This window comes from Eleutherodactylus coqui, unplaced genomic scaffold, assembly GCF_035609145.1.
Source record: "Eleutherodactylus coqui strain aEleCoq1 unplaced genomic scaffold, aEleCoq1.hap1 HAP1_SCAFFOLD_243, whole genome shotgun sequence".
Lineage (NCBI taxonomy): Eukaryota > Metazoa > Chordata > Amphibia > Anura > Eleutherodactylidae > Eleutherodactylus > Eleutherodactylus coqui.
In genome coordinates, this window is record NW_027102339.1 from 70,768 (window position 1) to 82,500 (window position 11,733).

Here is an 11,733-nt window from a genome sequence, read left to right on the forward strand (position 1 = left end):
GGGTGGCCCTGGGCGGCTGAAGAGGGCCCCCTGAGTGCACCTACCAGCAGTAGCTCAAGACCCAGGCTGAGCCTCCGATGTCCCCGGGCAGGACCCCAGGAGGCCGGGTAGAGCCCGCAGGTCACCCCCTTGCCGTCCAATGAAGCTTGCACGGTCAGAAAAGTTTCAAAGTCCCAACGGGGAGAGAGTGTTGACGGCGAGGGGGTGCTGGCTGCTCCAGGGGCCGGGGGCAGCCCCTGGAGGTCGGCCTGGGGGTGTGGAGGGGCCCCCCTGAGAGCACCCAACAGTAGTTGCTCAAGACCCTGCCTGAGCCTCCGGTGTGCCCGGGCATGAACCCCAGGAGGCGGGGAACAGCCGTGGCAGCCCCTGCTGAAGTCCTTGGCAGTTGGCAGAGGCGAGTCTTGGGGGAAAAAATGACAAAGTCCAAACGCTCCAGGCGCCGGGCAGGGTGGCGGAACCGGCTGGCCGGGCCGGCGGGGGCCGCGGCTGCCGGGGCTGAGCCGAGTGTCGATGCAGGTCCTGAGAACCGGGAAGGGGACAGACCGGTGGCTCCAGGCCGGGCGTGAGTTCCATGAGGTCGGCCTGACTCTGGAGGTTTTCCCCTTGGCATTTTCCCATTGGCCAAAATGGGGGAAGTCAAAAAAGCACCCCCAGCAGATGTATGCAGAGGGGCTGGGGGGTGACGGAGAGCGGGCTGTTGGCAGCTGTGTGGTGGCTGCAGGGGTGGCCCTGGGCGGCTGCAGAGGGCCCCCTGAGTGCACCTATCAGCCGTTGCTCAAGACCCCGCCTGAGCCTCCGGTGTTGCAGGTCAGGACACCCATTGGCGGGGAACAGCAGGTGGCAGCCCATGCTATAGTCGTTGGCAGAGATGAGTCTTGGAGAAAAAACGACAAAGTCCAAACGCTCCAGGCGTGCCGGCCAGGGCGGCGGACCCGGCTGGCTGGGCCGGCGGGAGCTGCGGCTGCCGGGGCTGAGCCGAGTGTCAATGCATGTCGTGAGAACCGGTATGAGGGTAATCCTGGTCGCTCCGGGCCGAGCCCCGGTTCCACGAAGGCGGAAGGAGCGGGCCTGTTTCCCCTGATAGCGCCGACGGCGGTAAAATAAGGCCTCGCAAAACGTCAGCACGAACACCTTGTCGGGGTATAAGGGAACGAGCGGTGTGCGGTCTTTGACAAAGTGACAGTATGTCTCAAAAAAAGCACCCCCCCGCAGATGTGTGCAGACGGGGCTGGCTGGCTGGTTGGTGATGGAGAGCGGCGGGCTGTTGGCAGCAGTTTGCTGGCTGCAGGGGTGGCCCGGGGCGGCTGCGGAGGGCCCCCCAAAGCGCACCTACCAGTAGGGGCTCAAGACCCAGGCTGAGCCTCCGATGTCCCCGGGCAGGACCCCAGCAGGCCGGGCACAGACCGCAGCCTGCCCCCTTGCCGTCCGATGAAGCTTGCACGGTCAGAAAAAGTTTCAAAGTCCCAACGGGGAGAGAGTGTTGACGGCGAGGGGGTGCTGGCTGCCCCAGGGGCCGGGAGGGAGGCCCTGGAGGTGGGCCTGGGGGTGTGGAGGGGCCCCCTAGGAGCACCCAACAGTCGTGGGTCAAGACCCTGCCTGAGCCTCCGGTGTTGCAGGGAAGGACACCCAGGAGGCGGGGAACAGCCGGGGCAGCCCCCCTTGCAGTTGAACAAAGTTTGAGGAGACAAGTCATGAAAATGACAAAGTCCAAACGCTCCAGGCGTGCCGGCCAGGGGGGCGGACACGGCTGGCCTGGCCGGCGGGGGCTGCGGCTGCCGGGGAAGATCCGAGTGTCAATGCAGGTCCTGAGAACCGGGAAGGGGGCAAACCGGAGGCTCCAGGCCGGGCGGCAGTTCCAGGAGGTCGGCCTGACTCTGGAGGTTTTCCCCCTGGCATATTCCCATTGGCCAAAATGGGGGAAGTCAAAAAAGCACCCCCAGCAGATGTATGCAGAAGGGCTGGCGGGTGATGGGGAGCTGGCTGTTGGCAGCAGTGTGCTGACTGCAGAGGTGTGCATGGGCGGCTGCGGAGGGCCCCCTGTGTGCACCTGCCCGTGGTGGCTGAAAACCCAAGCTGAGCCTCCGATGTGCCCGGGCAGGACCCCAGGAGGCCGGGCACAGAACACCGGTTGCCCCCTTGCCGTTTGACGAAGCTTGCACGGTCGGGAAAAGTTTCAAAGTCCCAACGGGGAGAGAGTGTTGACGGCGAGGGGGTGCTGGCTGCTCCAGGGCCCGGGGGGAGCGCCTGGAGGTGGGCCTGGGGGTGTGGAGGGGCCCCCTGATAGCACCCAACAGAAGTTGCTCAAGACCCTGCCTGAGCCTCTGGTGTTGCAGGGAAGGACACCCAGGAGGCGGGGAACAGCCGTGGCAGCCCCCCTTGCAGTCGGACAAAGTTTGAGGAGACAAGTCATGAAAATGACAAAGTCCAAACGCTCCAGGCGTGCCGGCCAGGGGGGCGGACCCGGCTGGCCGGGCTGGCGGGGGCTGCGGCTGCCGGGGCTGAGCCGAGTGTCAATGCATGTCCTGAGAACCGGGAAGGGGACAAACCAGTAGCTCCAGGCCGAGCTGGAGTTCCAGGAGGTCGGCCTGACTCTGGAGGTTTTCCCCCTGGCTTTTCCCCATAGGCCGAAATGGGGGAAGTCAAAAAAGCACCCCCAGCAGATGTATGCAGAGGGGCTGGGGGGTGATGGAGAGCGGGCCGTTGGCAGCTGTGTGGTGGCTGCAGGGGTGCGCATGGGCGGCCGCGGTGGGCCCCCTGAGTGCACCTGCCCGTGGTGGCTGAAAACCCAGGCTGAGCCTCCGATGTGCCCGGGCAGGACCCCAGGAGGCCGGGCACAGAACGCCGGTTGCCCCCCCATTGCCGTTTGATGAAGCTTGCACGGTCAGAAATGTTTCAAAGTCCCCACGGGGGGAGAGTGTTGACGGCGAGGGGGTGCTGGCTGCTCCAGGGGCCGGGAGGGAGGCCCTGGAGGTGGGCCTGGGGGTGTGGAGGGGCCCCCTGAGAGCACCCACCAGCAGTTGCTGAAGACCCTGCCTGAGCCTCCGATTTCCCCGGGCAGGACCCCAGGAGGCCGGGCACAGACCGCAGCCTGCCCCCTTGCCGTTTGATGAAGCTCGCACGGTCAGAAAAGTTTCAAAGTCCCGACGGGGAGAGAGTGTTGACGGCGAGGGGGTGCCGGCTGCTCCAGGGGCCGGGGGCAACCCCTGAAGGCTGGGCACGGACCGCGGCAGCCCCCCTTGCAGTAGAACAAAGTTTGAGGAGACAAGTCGTGAAAATGACAAAGTCCAAACGCTCCAGGCGTGCCGGCCAGGGGGGCGGACCCGGCTGGCCTGGCCGGCGGGTGCTGCGGCTGCCGGGGCTGAGCCGAGTGTCAATGCATCTCCTGAGAACCGGGAAGGGGACAGACCGGTAGCTCCAGGCCGAGCTGGAGTTCCAGAAGGTCGGCCTGACTCTGGAGGTTTTCCCCCTGGCTTTTCCCCATAGGCCAAAACGGGGGGAGGCAAAAAAGCACCCCCAGCAGATGTATGCAGAGGGGCTGGGGGGTGACGGAGAGCGGGCTGTTGGCAGCCGTGTGCTGGCTGCAGGGGTGGGCCTGGGCGGCTGCGGAGGGCCCCCTGAGTGCACCTGCCTGCGGTGGCTCAAGACCCTGGCTGAGCCTCCGATGTCCCCGGGCAGGACCCCAGCAGGCCGGGCACAGACCGCAGCCTGCCCCCTTGCCCTTTGATGAAGCTTGCACGGTCAGAAAAGTTTCAAAGTCCCGACGGGGAGAGAGTGTTGACGGCGAGGGGGCGCTGGCTGCTCCGGGGGAAACCCCTGGAGGCTGGGCACGGACTGCGGCAGCCCCCCTTGCAGTCGAACAAAGTTTGAGGAGACAAGTCATGAAAATGACAAAGTCCAAACGCTCCAGGCGTGCCGGCCAGGGTGACGGACCCGGCTGGCCAGGCCGGCGGGAGCTGCGGCTGACGGGGTTGAGCCGAGTGTCGATGCATGTCACGAGAACCGGCATGAGGGTAAACCTGGCCGCTCCGGGCCGAGGCACGGTTCCAGGAGGGCGGAAGGAGCGGGCCTGTCTCCCCTGATAGCGCCGACGGCGGTAAAATAAGGCCTCGCAAAACGTCACCACGAACACCTTGTCGGGGTATAAGGGAACGAGCGGTGTGCGGTCTTTGACAAAGTGACAGTATTTCTCAAAAAAGCACCCCCGGCAGATGTGTGCAGAGGGGCTGGCTGGTGATGGAGAGCGGGCTGTTGGCAGCAGTGTGCTGGCTGCAGGGGTGGCCCGGGGCGGCTGCGGAGGGCCCCCAAAGCGCACCTACCAGTGGTGGCTGAAAACCCAGGCTGAGCCTCCGATGTGCCCGGGCAGGAACCCAGGAGGCCGTGCACGGACCGCAGCCTGCCCCCTTGCCGTTTGATGAAGCTTGCACGGTCAGAAAAAGTTTCAGAGTCCCAACGGGGAGAGAGTGTTGACGGCGAGGGGGCGCTGGCCGCTCCAGGGGCCGGGGGGAGCCCCTGGAGGTGGGACTGGGGGTGTGGAGGGGCCCCCTGAGAGCACCCAACAGAAGTTGCTCAAGACCCTGCCTGAGCCTCCGGTGTTGCAGGGAAGGACACCCAGGGGGCGGGGAACAGCCGTGGCAGCCCCCCTTGCAGTTGAACAAAGTTTGAAGAGACAAGTCATGAAAATGACAAAGTCCAAACGCTCCAGGCGAGCCGGCCAGGGGGGCGGACCCGGCTGGCCGGGCCGGCGGGGGCTGCAGCTGCCGGGGCTGAGCCGAGTGTCGATGCAGGTCCTGAGAACCGGGAAGGGGACAAACCGGTGGCTCCAGGCCGAGCTCGAGTTCCAGGAGGTCGGCCTGACTGTGGAGGTTTTCCCCCTGGCTTTTCCCCATAGGCCAAAACGGGGGAAGTCAAAAAAGCACCCCCGGCAGATGTATGCAGAGGGGCTGGCTGGTGATGGGGAGCGGGCTGTTGGCAGCGGTGTGCTGGCTGCAGAGGTTTGCATGGGCGGCTGCGGAGGGCCCCCTGAGTGCACCTGCCAGCAGTGGCTCAAAGCCCTGGCTGAGCCTCCGATGTCCCCGGGCAGGACCCCTGGAGGCCGGGCACAGACCGCAGCCTGCCCCCTTGCCGTTTGATGAAGCTTGCACCGTCAGAAAAGTTTCAAAGTCCCAACGGGGAGAGAGTGTTGAGGGCGAGGGGGTGCTGGCTGCTCCAGGGGCCGGGGGCAACCCCTGGAGGCTGGGCACGGACCGCGGCACACCCCCTTGCAGTTGAACAAAGTTCGAGGAGACAAGTCATGAAAATGACAAAGTCCAAACGCTCCAGGCGAGCCGGCCAGGGGGGCGTACCCGGCTGGCTGGGCCGGCGGGAGCTGCGGCGGCTGGGGAAGAGCCGAGTGTCAATGCATGTCCTGAGAACCGGGAAGGGGACAAACCGGTGGCTCCAGGCCGGGCTGGAGTTCCAGGAGGTCGGCAGGACTCTGGAGGTTTTCCCCCTGGCTTTTCCCCATAGGCCAAAACGGGGGGAGGAAAAAAAGCACCCCCAGCAGATGTATGCAGAGGGGCTGGCGGGTGATGGAGAGCGGGCTTTTGGCAGCTGTGTGGTGGCTGCAGGGGTGGGCCTGGGCGGCTGCGGAGGGCCCCCAAAGTGCACCTACCAGTAGGGGCCCAAGACCCAGGCTGAGCCTCCGATGTGCCCGGGCAGGACACCCAGGAGGCGGGGAGCAGCCCCCGCTGAAGTCCATGGCATGTGCCAGAGGCGAGCCTTGGAGAAAAAACGACAAAGTCCAAACGCTCCAGGCGCTGGCCAGGGGTGCGGACCGGGCTGGCCGGGCCGACGGGGGCTGCGGCTGCCGGGGCTGAGCCGAGTGTCGATGCATGTCGTGAGAACCGGGAAGGGGACAAATCGGTGGCTCCAGGCCGGGTTGGAGTTCCATAAGGTCGGCCTGACTCTGGAGGTTTTCCCCTTAGCTTTTCCCCATAGGCCAAAAGGGGGGAAGTCAAAAAAGCACCCCCGCCAGATGTATGCAGAGGGGCTGGGGGGTGACGGAGAGCGGGCTGTTGGCAGCAGTGTGCTGGCTGCAGAGGTGTGCATGGGCGTCTGCGGAGGGCCCCCCTGAGTGCACCTGCCAGCAGTGGCTCGAAACCCTGGCTGAGCCTCCGATGTCCCCGGGCAGGACCCCAGGAGGCCGGGCAAATAACGCCGGGTTGCCCCCTTGCCATTTGACGAAGCTTGCACGGTCAGAAAAAGTTTCAAAGTCCCAACGGGGAGAGAGTGTTGACGGCGAGGGGGATGCAGGCTGCTCCAGGGGCCGGGAGGGAGGCCCTGGAGGTGGGCCTGGGGGGTGTGGCGGGGCCCCCTGAGAGCACCTACCAGCAGTTGCTCAAGACCCTGCCCGAGCCTCCGGTGTTGCAGGGCAGGACACCCATTGGCGGGGAACAGCAGGTGGCAGCCCCTACTGAAGTCCTTGGCAGCTGGCAGAGATGAGTCTTTGAGAAAAAACGACAAAGTCCAAATGCTCCAGGCGCCGGCCAGGGTGGCGGACCCGGCTGGCCGGGCCGACGGGAGCTGCGGCGGCTGGGGAAGAGCCGAGTATCGATGCATGTCCTGAGAACCGGGAAGGGGGCAAACCAGTAGCTCCAGGCCGAGCTGGAGTTCCAGGAGGTCGGCCTGACTCTGGAGGTTTTCCCCCTGGCTTTTCCCCATAGGCCAAAATGGGGGAAGTCAAAAAAGCACCCCCGGCAGATGTATGCAGAGGGGCTGGATGGTGACGGGGAGCCGGCTGTTGGCAGCGGTGTGCTGGCTGCAGTGGGCCCCCGAGGTGCACCTACCAGCAGTTGCTCAAGACCACGCCTGAGCCTCCGGTGTTGCAGGTCAGGACCCCCATTGGCGGGGGAACAGCAGGTGGCAGCCCCTGCTGAAGTCGTTGGCAGAGATGAGTCTTTGAGAAAAAAACGGCAAAGTCCAAATGCTCCAGGCGCCGGCCAGGGTGGCGGACCCGGCTGGCCGGGCCGACGGGAGCTGCGGCGGCTGGGGAAGAGCCGAGTGTCGATGCATGTCCTGAGAACCGGGAAGGGGGCAAACCAGTAGCTCCAGGCCGAGCTGGAGTTCCAGGAGGTCGGCCTGACTCTGGAGGTTTTCCCCCTGGCTTTTCCCCATAGGCCAAAATGGGGGAAGTCAAAAAAGCACCCCCGGCAGATGTATGCAGAGGGGCTGGATGGTGACGGGGAGCGGGCTGTTGGCAGCAGTGTGCTGGCTGCAGAGGGCCCCCGAGGTGCACCTACCAGCAGTTGCTCAAGACCACGCCTGAGCCTCCGGTGTTGCAGGTCAGGACACCCATAGGCGGGGAACAGCAGGTGGCAGCCCCTGCTGAAGTCGTTGGCAGAGATGAGTCTTTGAGAAAAAAACGACAAAGTCCAAACGCTCCAGGCGCCGGTCAGGGGGGCGGACCCGGCTGGCCGGGCCGACGGGAGCTGCGGCGGCTGGGGAAGAGCCGAGTGTCGATGCATGTCCTGAGAACCGGGAAGGGGGCAAACCAGTAGCTCCAGGCCGAGCTGGGGTTCCAGGAGGTCGGCATGACTCTGGAGTTTCCCCCCTTGGCTTTTCCCCATAGGCCAAAACGGGGGAAGTCAAAAAAGCACCCCCAGCAGATGTATGCAGATGGGCTGGCTGGTGATGGAGAGCGGGCTGTTGGCAGCCGTGTGCTGGCTGCAGAGGGCCCCCGAGGTGCTGCACCTACCAGTAGTTGCTCAAGACCCCGACTGACCCTCCGGTGTTGCAGGGCAGGACACCCAGGAGGCGGGGAACAGCCGTGGCAGCCCCTGCTGAATCCCACGGCAGTTGGCAGAGATGAGTCTTTGAGGAAAAATGACAAAGTGCAAACGCTCCAGGCGCCGGCCAGGGGGGCGTACCCGGCTGGCCGGGCCGGCGGGAGCTGCGGCTGCCGGGGCTGAGCCGAGTATCCATGCATGTCGTGAGAACCGGTATGAGGGTAAACCTGGTCGCTCGGGGCCGAGCCACGGTTCCGGGAAGGCGGAAGGAGCGGGCCTGTTTGCCCTGATAGCGCCGACGGCGGTAAATTAAGGCCTCGCAAAACGTCAGGACGAACACCTTTTTTGCATATAAGGGAACGAGCGGTGTGCGGTCTTTGACAAAGTGACTATTTCTCAATGTGCTGAGAAGGGAGTGGGGACCGCTCAAAGTCAAAGCACCGCGTCCGCCCCTCTGCCACCTCCCTGGGAGCAGAGTCATCGAGCGCGAGTGTCCCCACTCCGCCTGTCCAGGCCGCGGGGCCGACAGGCTGGCTGGCTGCCCGGGCAGACCCCGCTCTCACCGAGCGGCCGGGCCCAACGTTCAAGAGGTGTACGAAGCCACCTTGGGGGGCTGCGGAGGCCCCCCTGAGAGGGCTGATAACCCCGTCCTAGCTGCCTGCGCGGGCAGGCGGGACCCCCAAGAGGCCGGGCACAGCCCGCGGCAGCCCCCGCCGAAGTCCACGGCAGTTGGCAGAGACGAGTCTCGGAGAGAAAACGACAAAGTCCAGACGCTCCAGGCGCCGGCCAGGGGTGCGGACCCGGCTGGCCGGGCCGGCGGGAGCTGCGGCTGCCGGGGCCGAGCCGAGTGTCGACGCATGTCGTGAGAACCGGTATGAGGGTAATCCTGGGCCCTCGGGGCCGAGCTACGGTTCCATGAAGGCGGAAGGAGCGGGCCTGTTTCCCCTGATAGCGCCGACGACGGTAAAATAAGGGCTCGCAAAACGTCAGGACGAACACCTTTTTTGCATATAAGGGAACGAGCGGTGTGCCGTCTTTGACAAAGTGACTATTTCTCAGAGTGCTGAGAAGGGAGTGGGGACCGCTCAAAGTCAAAGCACCGCGGCCGCCCCTCTGCCACCTCCCTGGGAGCAGAGTCATCGAGCGCGAGTGTCCCCACTCCGCCTGTGCAGGCCGCGGGGCCGACAGGCTGGCTGGCTGGCTGCCCGGGCGACCCCCCTCCGAGATGCCGGGCTGAGGCGTAGGCAGCCGCCTCCATCACCACCACCCAAGGCGAGAGAGTGGGTCAACGGGAGAGCCGTCGCGGCCGGGGGACCCTCGCCGCGCCCATGTCCGGGGAAGGACCACAAGGGCCCTGCTCCCCGGCGCCCCGGCGAGCGGGTTCACCCTCGGCGCGTACGGCTCTCGAGGATGGGGAAGGGACGCGCGTGGGCGTCCCTCCCGTCCCCCGCGGAAGAAGGCGAGCGACTCTGCGCGTCGGGACACCCCGCGGAGCCCCCTGCGGGGGGAGTACTCCGGGGGAGAAGCGTGGCGCAGGGGGTGCAGCCCTTTCCCAGGCCACCGTGCGACGGCGTCGGTGGGGCCGACGCCGAGAGAGAGAACGATCCGGGCTCTCCCGCCTCAGGGCGGCCGAGAGCGGGGCACGGGCCCCACGTTTGGTGAAGGTTTTCCCGAAAGCGAAGGACCCCCGCCTGTCCCCTCGGGCTCCGGCCGATGCGGGCGGTCCAGGGCGGGGATAGGGGACGGCGGCCTGCGGACGACGCGCTTTATCCCCAGAAGGAGCGAGGCATGAGGGGGTGTTCCACCCCCGCCGGCCGGTCTCGCTCCTTCTCCGGGCTACCCCTCGGCGGAGTAAAGACCCCCGGGTCAACGCTCCCGCGTCCGGGCGCCGGCGCGCGTCCCCTTCCCGCGGGGGGTGGATCCCTTCCACCCCCGGCCGTCCGAGGCCCGTGCGCCTCGGGCGGCCTCCCTTCCGAGAGAGGGAGAGAGAGAGACGGAGGACGGTGGTCCGCGACGGCGCGAGGCGTCCGTGTTGTGTTCCCCACGGCGGCTACCCGGTCGATCCCGCCCGCCGGTAGCCTTGGCTTGCCCCCGTTCCGCCTGTCCAGGCCGCGGGGCCGACGGGCTGTCTGCCCGGGTAGACCCCGCTCTCACCGAGCGGCCGGGCGGCCACGTTCAAGAGGTGTACGAAGCCACCTCGGGGTGGAGCCCTTCCACCCCTGGCCGTCCGAGGCCCGTGCGCCTCGGGCGGCCTCCCTTCCGAGAGAGGGAGAGAGACGGAGGACGGTGGTCCGCGACGGCGCGAGGCGTCCAACTTGTGTTCCCCACGGCGGCTACCCGGTCGATCCCGCCCGCCGGTAACCTTGGCTTGTCCCCACTCCGCCTGTCCAGGCCGCGGGGCCAACAGGCTGTCCGCCCGGGTAGACCCCGCTCTCCGAGCGGCCGGGCGCCACGTTCAAGAGGTGTACGAAGCCACCTTGGGGGGGCTGCGGTGCCCCCCACCCCTGAGAGTGCCTCCCAGGCCGAGGGAGCCCGGCGGTCGAGTGTCGTAGGAAAGCGCGTGCCACGGCTGTGTCGGTCACAGGGGCCAGAGGTAGTTTGGGCAACGGCTTAGATCCGTATGAAGCTCATCCTTTCCGGCCTGTTCTGGCGGCGGCTAGGCGCGCGCGCGCGAATGGCACGACACCCCTGGTTCCAGCGAGGCGACGGCGCCCCGCACCCCACTCTCCGGGCCGAGCAGAGCCCCCGAGCGCAAGAGTCCCCGCTCCGCCTGTCCAGGCCGCGGGGCCAGCAGGCTGTCTGCCCGGGTAGACCCCGCTCTCACCGAGCGGCCGGGCGCCACGTTCAAGAGGTGTACGAAGCCACCTTGGGGTGGAGCCCTTCCACCCCTGGCCGCCCGAGGCCCGTGCGCCTCGGGCGGCCCCCCTTCCGAGAGAGGGAGAGAGACGGAGGACGGTGGTCCGCGACGGTGCGAGGCGTCCAACTTGTGTTCCCCCACGGCGGCTACCCGGTCGATCCCGCCCGCCGGTAGCCTTGGCTTGCCCCCACTCCGCCTGTCCAGGCCGCGGGGCCGACGGGCTGTCTGCCCGGGTAGACCCCGCTCTCCGAGCGGCCGGGCGCCACGTTCAAGAGGTGTACGTAAAGCCACCTTGGGGGGCTGCGGTGCCCCCCGCCCCGAGAGTGCCTCCCATTCCGAGGGGAGCCTGGCGGTCGAGTGTCGTAGGAAAGCGCGTGCGCGGCTGTGTCGGTCACACGGGCCAGAGTTAGTTTGGGCAACGGCTTAGATCCGTATGCAGCTCAACCTTCCCGGCCTGTTCTGGCGGCGGCTAGGCGCGCGCGAACGTCACGACGCCCCAGGTTCCAGCGAGGCGACGGCGCCCCGCACCCCGCTCTCCGGGCCGTGCAGAGCCCCCCCGAGCGCAAGAGCCCCCGCTCCGCCTGTCCAGGCCGCGGGGCCGACAGGCTGTCTGCCCGCGTAGACCCCGCTCTCACCGAGCGGCCGGGCGCCACGTTTAAGAGGTGTACGAAGCCACCTTTGGGGGGGCTGCGGTGGCCCCCTGCCCCGAGAGTGCCTCCCAGGCTGAGGGAGCCCGGCGGTCGAGTGTCGTAGGAAAGCGCGCGCGCGGCTGTGTCACACGGGCCAGAGTTAGTTTGGGCAACGGCTTAGATCCGTATGCAGCTCAACCTTTCCGGCCTGTTCTGGCGGCGGCTAGGCGCGCGCGAACGTCACGCCGCCCCAGGTTCCAGCGAGGCGACGGCGCCCCGCACCCCGCTCTCCGGGCCGTGCAGAGCCCCCACGAGCGCAAGAGCCCCCGCTCCGCCTGTCCAGGCCGCGGGGCCGACAGGCTGTCTGCCCGCGTAGACCCCGCTCTCCGAGCGGCCGGGCGCCACGTTCAAGAGGTGTACGAAGCCACCTTAAGGGGGCTGCGGTGGCCCCCTGCCCCGAGAGTGCCTCCCAGGCTGAGGGAGC